General features: G+C 47.5%; 1 long non-coding RNA gene across 1 annotated transcript; it reads right to left on the bottom strand.

Moving 5' to 3' along the window:
• Positions 1-1,287: 1,287 nt before the first annotated feature.
• Positions 1,288-8,837, bottom strand: LOC141557246 (uncharacterized). The gene is made up of 3 exons (XR_012486749.1): positions 8,556-8,837; positions 4,060-4,199; positions 1,288-3,080 (listed from the first exon to the last, which is right to left on the bottom strand). It is a non-coding gene; the product is annotated as an uncharacterized LOC141557246 (long non-coding RNA).
• Between the last annotated feature and the right edge of the window lie 235 nt (positions 8,838-9,072).

Here is a 9,072-nt window from a genome sequence, read left to right as displayed (position 1 = left end):
GTGTGTGTGCAGCATGATGAATATGGAAATAGGTTAAACATGTACACTTCTTCTAAACATATGTCAGATTACTTGCTGTCTTGGGGAGGAGAGAGGGAGAAAAATCTGGAATACAAGGTGAATGTTGAAAACTACCTTTGCATGTATTTGGAAAAATAAAATCTTATTTTAAAAATGTTTTGCTCTTTCTTCAACTTTCCTGCCTGGTGGGGGTCTATCCCCATACCCTATAATTCAATTTACTGCCTCTTTACCCAAGTGCTTCCAGTAATCTGAAATTTGCCTTGACTACAAAGAAACAATGATATGTATAAATGTAAGTCTTAGCAGAGAACCCAACCCCTTCCTAAGTTTTAGGACTTTTTCCTAATTAGGGAGCTCCAAGGAATGTGATTGACCTCAGAACTTTTCATCTTAAAAAAAAAAACTCCTTATAAGTCAAAGAGAAAAAATGAATGGACCTTGGGGGCCATAGCCCCTTAGGCTTTAAATAAGCTAATTGCTATAATAGAGGATTAATCTCATACTGCTTGGATGATTAGAAAGTCAGTTAGCAGATCATATAATGAGAAATGACAGGGACAGCTCAAATCATGTGCTGGTCTATGTTTTGTTGTCTATGGAAATGATTCACTTTGGAGGGTGTTAAAATTTTTTTAAATTGAAATTTAGAATTTAAAAAATATTTTAAAAATAAACGACCTAGAAGAAGGCCTCTCTCAGCTTGGGTAGATCCCCTACAGATGATGTAAGAGAAGATTTGGAGAAACTACATCACACGAGATGAAAATGTACAGCTGGGTTCTAAGGCATAATTTTGGACGGAGTTCATTTCTTTTTTTTTTAAGTGGAACTAATGTCGTTATTTTAAAATTTTTTTTGTATTAAATATAATATAGCTGCATTTACATATGATTTTAAAGTTTGTAAAACCCTTTACATAAGCAATCTCATATACTTTTCACAATAACCCTGAGAAGTACAATGTTTTTTAATTAAAGGTTTTTAATTTTCAAAACATGCATGGATAATTTTTCATCCTTAACTCCTGCAAAATCTTGTGTTCCGATTTCCCTCTTCTTTCCCCCACCCCTTTGCCCCTTTGCCTAGATGGCAAGTAATCCAACAAATGTTAAACGTCTAAAAATATATGTTAAATCCAACATATATGCGTATATATTGATAAAATTATCTTCCTACACAAGAAAAATCAAATCAAAAAGAAAAAATGAGAAAGAAAATAAAATGCAAACAAACAACAACAGAGTGAGTGCGCTATAGGAGTTCATTTCTATAAGCATTTATTAAGCAACTGCTATGTTAGATGTTAAAGATCCAAAGGCAAAAAATAAAACAATGCCGATCGTGAGACAGGGGAGACCCGGGCGCAGGACAGCCCCGGCGTGGCTGCGTCACTGCCCTCGGCGAGGAAAGCACAATTACAGCATCTCCGAAGAAACGCGCGCTGGGCAGAGGTTAGAGCCTCTTCTCCAAGCCCCGTTTGCGCCAGGCCCGCCCTAGTGCCTCCGCGCTCTCCCCCCGCACCTGTCCCTCGCTCCCCACACAGAGACGTCCCTCTGGTCTCCCGAGCACTCCGGACAACCGGGCAGCGACGCCTTCAGGCCCGCACACAGGAGGCGGAGGCAGCAGCTCCGGCGCTGGGGCAGCCGCCGACACCGTCCGCCCGGGGCCTCCTCTTTCCCCACACGCAGCACGTACACCCCGGGGGCTGCTCGAGCCTCTGCCCCCCCATTCAGGCGACCGGCACAGGGTCTCGGGGCGCTCCGCTCCACTGGCTGAAGAAAAACAGTCTGTCCCACACAGGGACAGCGCAGAGGGGCCGTACAATGGGGCACCAGAGCGGGGAGAGACGCTGCAGTCAGAAAGGACCACTGAGCTCAGAGAGGAGGGTCTCCCTAACATCGGCGCAGCAGAAACTGCCCGGGGCGAACCCCACGTCCCGCCCCGGGCGGGGCCCCTCGGCCCGGGCTTCCGCCTCTGTGGGGGGACACGTGCACAGGTCAGGAGGCTCTGAGACCTCGCAGGGACCACGTCGCCTCCGGAGGAACCACCTGCTTCTGGCCCAGAGCCCCGGGCACAGGCTGCGGAGAGCCAGGAATGGTCCTGTGTCCTCTCTCTCCCGGTTAATTGGATCTAATTCAAAACTCTCTCTGGGCCACACGGTCCGCTCTTGGTTGTCGGAGGCGAGAAGTTCTGGTCCGCTCAGCCCCTGACCCAGAGCTGGGGGGACTAGCCGGCTGTCGGGAAGAGCAACAGCGACACCTAGTGGGGACAGCGGGACAGCCGGGCCCAGGGGTCAGCCCTCAGCTTGGGGCCCAGAAGTTACCTTAGGCTCGGTGGGTCAGCCCGGGGCGTTTCCGGAGGAGACGCAGACTCAGAGCCCGCGCTTCCTCCCAACTCAGCCGGGCCGTCAGGAGGAGCCGGTCTCAAGCGCAGATTCTCTGACTCCATCCCAGTGCGCAAGGCCGGGGAGGCCCGTTGGGCGGCCCCAGAGGGGCAAGCGTCCTGTGCGGCTGTGAGGGGGAGTGAAGGACGCCCCCTTATCGGGAGCGCCCTCAGTGACCGCCAAAGCACAGGGGGTCGTCAGCCTTGTTCCTTCCTTTGTATCAAGAGACCTTTGACATGCTGACTAAGCCCTTGCTGTATACCCGGTTGGGATGGCACGGCCGGCAGACTGCCTGGAGTCAGGAAGATCGATCTTCCCGAGTTCGAATCCTGCCAAAGACACTTACAGCGTTGCCCGGCACATGCTTGCCTCAGTCTCTCTTCCATAAAATGGGCTGGAGGAGGAAATGCAAACCGCTCCCGCCTCTCTCCAAGAAAACCCCAAACGGGCTCACGGAGAGTCCCAGACAACTGAAAGGACTCATCAGCCACATAGGGCTCTGCGCCAAACGCTGAAGGTGCAGACGGAAGAAACGGCAGCCTGCTCTGGATCCACACTCTCACTGAGAGGAAGGTTCCAGAACAATGCCAGGCTGAGGCCAGAGCCTGAGTGAATCATGTGGTAGGGCTGGGCTGGCATCTGTGACGGGGGCAAATCCAGCCAAGGGCAGCTTCTGCAGGGTCAGAAAAACAAAGAATGGTCGTTTATTTCAAAAGGTAAAAACCATTCTTAGCTCAGGATAAAAAACGGGATTTGACCTCCAGGTCAGAGGTGGTTGAACCCTGTTTAGGGGTCCCCAGAGCCTGTGGGGGATGAAGGAAGGCCCTGCACATGGATCACTGAGCCTGGCGGCCAGGAGGCCAAGGGCCCAGGAGGAGCCATCCAGTAAGAGCTTATCGGACACTGCTAGTGCCAGGCATTGTTCCCAACGCTGAGGGGGCGAAGAAAGACCAAAATGGTCATAGTCTAAGGGGAGACAATGAGCAAATAGGTACAAAAACGCTATAAATGGCATAAATAGGAATAACTAGGAAAGAGAAGTCACTAGAAGGATTGGGAAAGATTTCCATTAGAAGGTGTAATTTTTGCTGAGATTTGGAGGAATCAATGGGCAGGAGTGAGGAGAAAGAACATTCTAATCATGAGGAAACGATGGGAAAATGTCTGTATTTGAGAGAGTTCCTGTCTTCTTCCAGGAACAGCAGCTTTGTCTTCCTCTTTCTCCTCACACTTCCTCATCTGGCCGTTCTTAAAACTTTTCTTTTTTCTATAAGTTGTGGAATTCTTTTAGGCCAATTGTATTAAGTTGTATATATAGAATGTTTCCTTGGAAATTGAATCAGGACCATTCATCATTATAATATTCACATAGTTGATCTCCTATTAGTTTCTAATTATCTGCCTCTATTTCTTCTTCCTTGAAGAACCAAGGCGACATACATTCTAATGTACCCACAAGTCCATCAATCTGCTCCCAAGTTACAATTAAGATTTTTTTTTATCAGTCTGAGTATGCTTCCTATAGTTCTTTTGGTGGGGGTGGGGTTGGGGGTGGGGAGAATCTTTTCCTAATATCATCTAGAAAATGAGAGTTACTAGTTTAGCCCTTAACAAAGAAAATTCCCTGTTTGTCTGTTAAAATAAATACTCACCCTATTTCCTGGTCACCTGGGACTTCTTCAGTGAAATTAGAGTCCTTGGTTCACAGACTGGGTGCCAAAATGTAAAGGCCATGCTAGCTCCCTAGAGGCCTCAGGAACAGCCAGAATCAGGATAAGCAAAAATCCTTAGTCTTTAGGGGAAGAAGTAAAGGAGATGGACAAACTGCCACAAGCTCGCCACCAACCTCCCTTCTCCTGGTTCTGCTACAAAGTGAATCTGGCTTGTCTCACACCACCCTCTAAGCCCTCCTATGATTATCTGTATACACCAAACATCCAGCCAGCACTGAACAGTGAGAAAGGCCATTTTCCCAAACATGCTAATAGAATCATTGTCCAATAGGTAATTAACTTTAAGTGCTTGCTTGTCTGATTTAAGCACAACTTTTAAGAGTTTCAGCCCTTTTACATCTATATTTTCTTCTTTGTAGATTTTTGTAACATTGCTCTCTCCTGGTGCTTTTCCTATTTGATCATTTCTTTTCTGTCTCCTTTGTTCTATCTTCCTCCCATATCACTTCCTTACTCTGACAACTCTTATACCTTCCTAATCAACTGAGTTCCTTCAAGCTTTATATCTACAATGCTACTTATGTAATGTCTAACTCATATATGCATATCACTATACATAATTACAACCACACACACACACACACACACACACATATATATATATATATATATATATATAAAACAAAGTCCCCTGTTGGGTCTATATAGGACACATATTCAGATTCTTTTTTTACTGATCCTTCATGTTGAAAAGAAAGTTAGTTTGGAGACATCTATTATACTATAAGAGAAGAGGAATAGTGTATAATAAAACTGGAAACATAGGGTAGGGCTAGGTTATAAAACATTTTAAAGAAATAATAGGGTACCATTGAGATGAATTAAGTTGGAGAATGATATTGTCAGACCTTTCTGCCTGCTAGAAAAATCATATTAGCAACTGACTGAAAGATGGGATTGGAAATCTCTGATCCTTTAAACTGTCAGAGTTGGAAGCAACTTCAGAATAAGGACAGAGAATGTTGGATATTGGAGGCACCTTAGAACAGGAAAGGGAGAATACTAGAGACCATGACATGGGAGGGCAGGATAAAGGGAATATTTAGCTCAGACCTTTAGCCTAGAAAAGAGAAAAGGACATGTGATCTTTTGGGGAGTTTTTTCAAGAGTTGTCTTCTGAAAGATTATTGAAACTTGTTTTGTTTGACCTCAAAGAGCAGAGCTAAAAGAAATGGGTGAAAGTTGAAAGGAGTCAAATTTCAGTGTAACATGAAAAAAAACCTGAGTTGGGGTGGGGAGCAGATGAGGATGGTCCATAGTTGTGATTCCAAAAATATAGGAATTGGCCAGAAAAAAACTCCTTCTACCTGTGAACAATTGTTCCACAATTCATGGGCTTAATTATCTGCCTATCATGCTGAAATGTTAAGTGACTTGCCAAAGGTCACATAGCCAAAGTGTGTTGTAGGTATAGGATTTGAAACTCAAGTCTTCTTAATTGATATTTCCTGATATTTCTCTCAGGAGTTGTCCAAAAGTGGAGATATTTCCAGGCTAGACTTATAGCCTCATCCAGAAAAAATAATCTGAATTTAAAAAAAGGCAGGCCACCATTCTCACAACACCCCCATTAAAATCAAGCACAGCCAATTGTCACCAATGACCTGGGAACACTAGGAAGACCTGTATGAAATGACAGAGTAATATAAGTAGAAACCAAAAATTACTGGCATCCAGTAACAACAATATAAAGATTAACATCTTTGAAAGACTTAATGATCCTGATCAGCACTGTGATCAACTGTTATGGGCCAGAACTGGAAACAAGGTGCTAATGCTTATGTATTTAGTTCACACCTTTAAAGGAGTTCACACATTAGTTCACACATTCACACTTTTAGAGAACATATATAAGGAGGAGTTCACAATCCCATTAAAGTTCAAGCCCACTCTTGGACTTCCAGGAGATTCACAAGTCAGAAGCCCCACTCTCGGAGGCGGAGTCAGATTCATTCCAACTTCCACCTTTGTGCTGGCTGGAGACATTGGGAAAATGAGAGGCCGAAGCTGGAAGAGACAAAGAACTAGCAGCAAGACTTCTCGGAACCAAGGAGAGAGATAGGTCCCAGGAAAAGATTCAAGACTTTGAGGGAAAAAATAAAGGATTTGGACTTTAATCCCTGGTTGCATTTGGAGTGATTATTCTGAACTGAAACTAAGGCTGCTGCTCCCAGAAGCTCCCCAAGAAACCTGCTCCCAGAGAAGATTATATTTTAGAGAAGAGAACACTACGGTCAATCATTGCTCTAGGGAACTACTGATGATGAAGGCGGCTGCCTGGCTCCCGACACAGAGGAGAGGGACTCAGGGTGCAGAAGAAAGCAATCCTTCATCAGATACAATCCTGACTATACATATTTGTCACAAAGGGTTTTGTTTTCCTCAGTTTTCATTTGGGAGGAGAGGAGGGAAGAAAGAGTTAGGGAAAATATCTCCTCCTTCAAAAAAAAAATAAAGATAAAAGAAACAAAGGGGATTACTGAAGCATTTCTTTACAATTCACAGAAAACCAAAAGGAATTGCAGAACAGCAAAAGAGCTTAGTGACACATTGACATTATATCCTTAAGTGATATATTGATATTTTATGTTTAAGAGGGAAAATAAGCTGCACATGATAGAGAATGATCAGTTCTGTGTACAATTCTTTTCTATGTAGATGGAAACGATCATTTCATTTGCTGTCTCTTAAATTTAGATTAAAAAAAAAAAAATGAGATCTGTGAACTCTCCTTTCCTTGTGTTCTCAGCACTTAGCGCCAAGCTTTGCACGTAATCAGCACTTAGATTAGTGCCTTTTTTATTCATTCGTTTCATTCTCAGATGCTATTCAAGCAAAGGCTATGTGACCACATTCAGGGCTGTGAGGGAGAGCTGCTTCTGCAGGAAGATTAGGGGAAGGGTGGAGGATGTAAAGGTGGCATGGACTGAACTAGCCGGCCCCCGTGTCCTTCAGGTGGGAGGTTTCCCGATTGCAGAGAACGTACAATATCAGAGCAAAAAGGGAGGTAGAGCACAGAACTCGAGAGCTGGAAGGACATGACTGCTCACGTTCTATTGATTTCTAGACTTAAGGCATGGAGAACGTGTTAATGGCTCAGATGGAACCTTTAACGTGGTGGTTGTTGAACATGTACCAGCACATTCCCATCTCCGGCCCCCCACGTGACATACACGCTGGCCTATATCACAAGTGACCTCTGACCCCTCCGCCTCTCCCAACAGGCCTCTGCACCGCGGGGTGTGTGAGGCCTGAAACTCCCTTCGTGGCCTCGGGTTTGAACAAAGAACGATACATTTCTTAGGGATTTAGAAGAGAAAATACGTTTCACATAGAAAAAAAACAAAACAAAACAAAACAATGCGTCTGGTCTTTGAAGTCTGTGAAGCACGAGCCGCTCTCTCTCCGGTACCGAGCCTCGGCCCCTCAGAGACTGTGGCTTCCGGGACGGACCCAGAAGAGCTGAGAGGACTTTCACGCGCCGCCTGGGCCAGTCTCCAGTCCCGGACCGTCACATGGGCGTTTCATACCGCAGCCACGAGGTGGCGCCACCACCCCGTCCCTGGGAAAGCAAACCTGGCGGCGCTGCCCTGCCGGTCTCAGGGCGAGGTGTCCCTGACTCCTCCCTCTGACTCCTCCCTCCTCTCCCTCCCTTCCCTCTGCACACAGCGGAGGCAGCTCCTCCTCGGAGGCGGGAGGGAGGGAAAAGGGGCAGAAAGAAAGGGGGAGGGAGGGAAGGAGCCGCCCCCATTTATCCGAGTCCCCTGAGATCTAAAAGCGCGCTCCGACTGAGCTCGGGACACACAGGCCAGCGGGAAGACATTTCAGCCCCTTCGATTTCCGCTCCTCAGATCTCTCAGAACTGTCCAAACCGACTCAAAGGGGCACGTTCTCTGTCCCCGGAAGTCTCCCCGCTTGTTTGGGCCGGTTTGTTAGGAATTCCCGCTCAGATTCGGGCCGGACTGAGCCACGGCGCTGCCATCCCCCATTCCAGAACCGTCCTTGTGCTGGGCGGGCCCAGTCTGTCCCCTGGCTAAGACGCTGACTGCGTCCGGAGAGCTTGCCCCGGCGAGTGGCAGGCAGCGGATCTCCCCTGCCGTCCGCTGGCAGAAGGGAAGCCCCGCGAATAGAGGCCCTGACCATCCTGCTGAAGCCGCCAGAGTCCCTCCAGTCAGTCAGTCAGTCAATAAGCATCTATTAAACACCTGCTGAATACCAGCATTGTGCTGAGAATACAAAGAAAGGCGGAACTCCAAGACCACTGGTTCATGTCACCTACAAAATGCGGTTTCACCCTGACCTTCGACAGTCTGAGCCCAGTCTCCCCAGCCAGCCTGGTCTCACACCGTGCTCCCACACAGCGGGCACACGCTTTACATTCTCCGTGTTCCAGACACACTTCTCACACTTCTCACCCCGCTACAACCCTGCCGCCATCCGGGCCTTTGTCCGGCCGGACGCCGAACCCGTCTGCTGGAGACCTCCGAGGCCTGTCAGTCATCTCCTCAGGGAGGCCTTCCCGAACTTCCCCGGGGGAGCCAACCCCTCCTTCCTAGAACTCCTCACTCGCGCCTTCCTCGGCCTCTCTTCCGAACTCGCCTCATTGGCCCTTTGTACCGTTGGGCTCGTGCCTTCCCCGCCTTAGCTTGGGAGCTTCCGGATGTCACGGTCGGATCAACCCCGGCTCCTCGCTGCTCGGCAAGGGCCGCCCTCAGGAGCCTCTCACGTTTCGTGGCGCCTCCCTTTTCCAAGCGGCCACGAGGGGTCAGGCTGTGCTTGCTCTTGGAAGGAGCCCGAGGCATTAAAAACTCTAGGAGGTTCTGACTCGGGTACCTGAAACTAGAAATGGAAATAAATTTGAATTTAGTCTCAGGATCCTCTCCGGGCTGAGTCATCCCGTCCTCCTCTATCCGTCCCCTTGGGTTTCACTTC

Source organism: Sminthopsis crassicaudata, chromosome 2, assembly GCF_048593235.1.
Source record: "Sminthopsis crassicaudata isolate SCR6 chromosome 2, ASM4859323v1, whole genome shotgun sequence".
Classification (NCBI taxonomy): Eukaryota; Metazoa; Chordata; class Mammalia; order Dasyuromorphia; family Dasyuridae; genus Sminthopsis; species Sminthopsis crassicaudata.
This window is presented reverse-complemented; position numbering and strand designations above follow the sequence as displayed.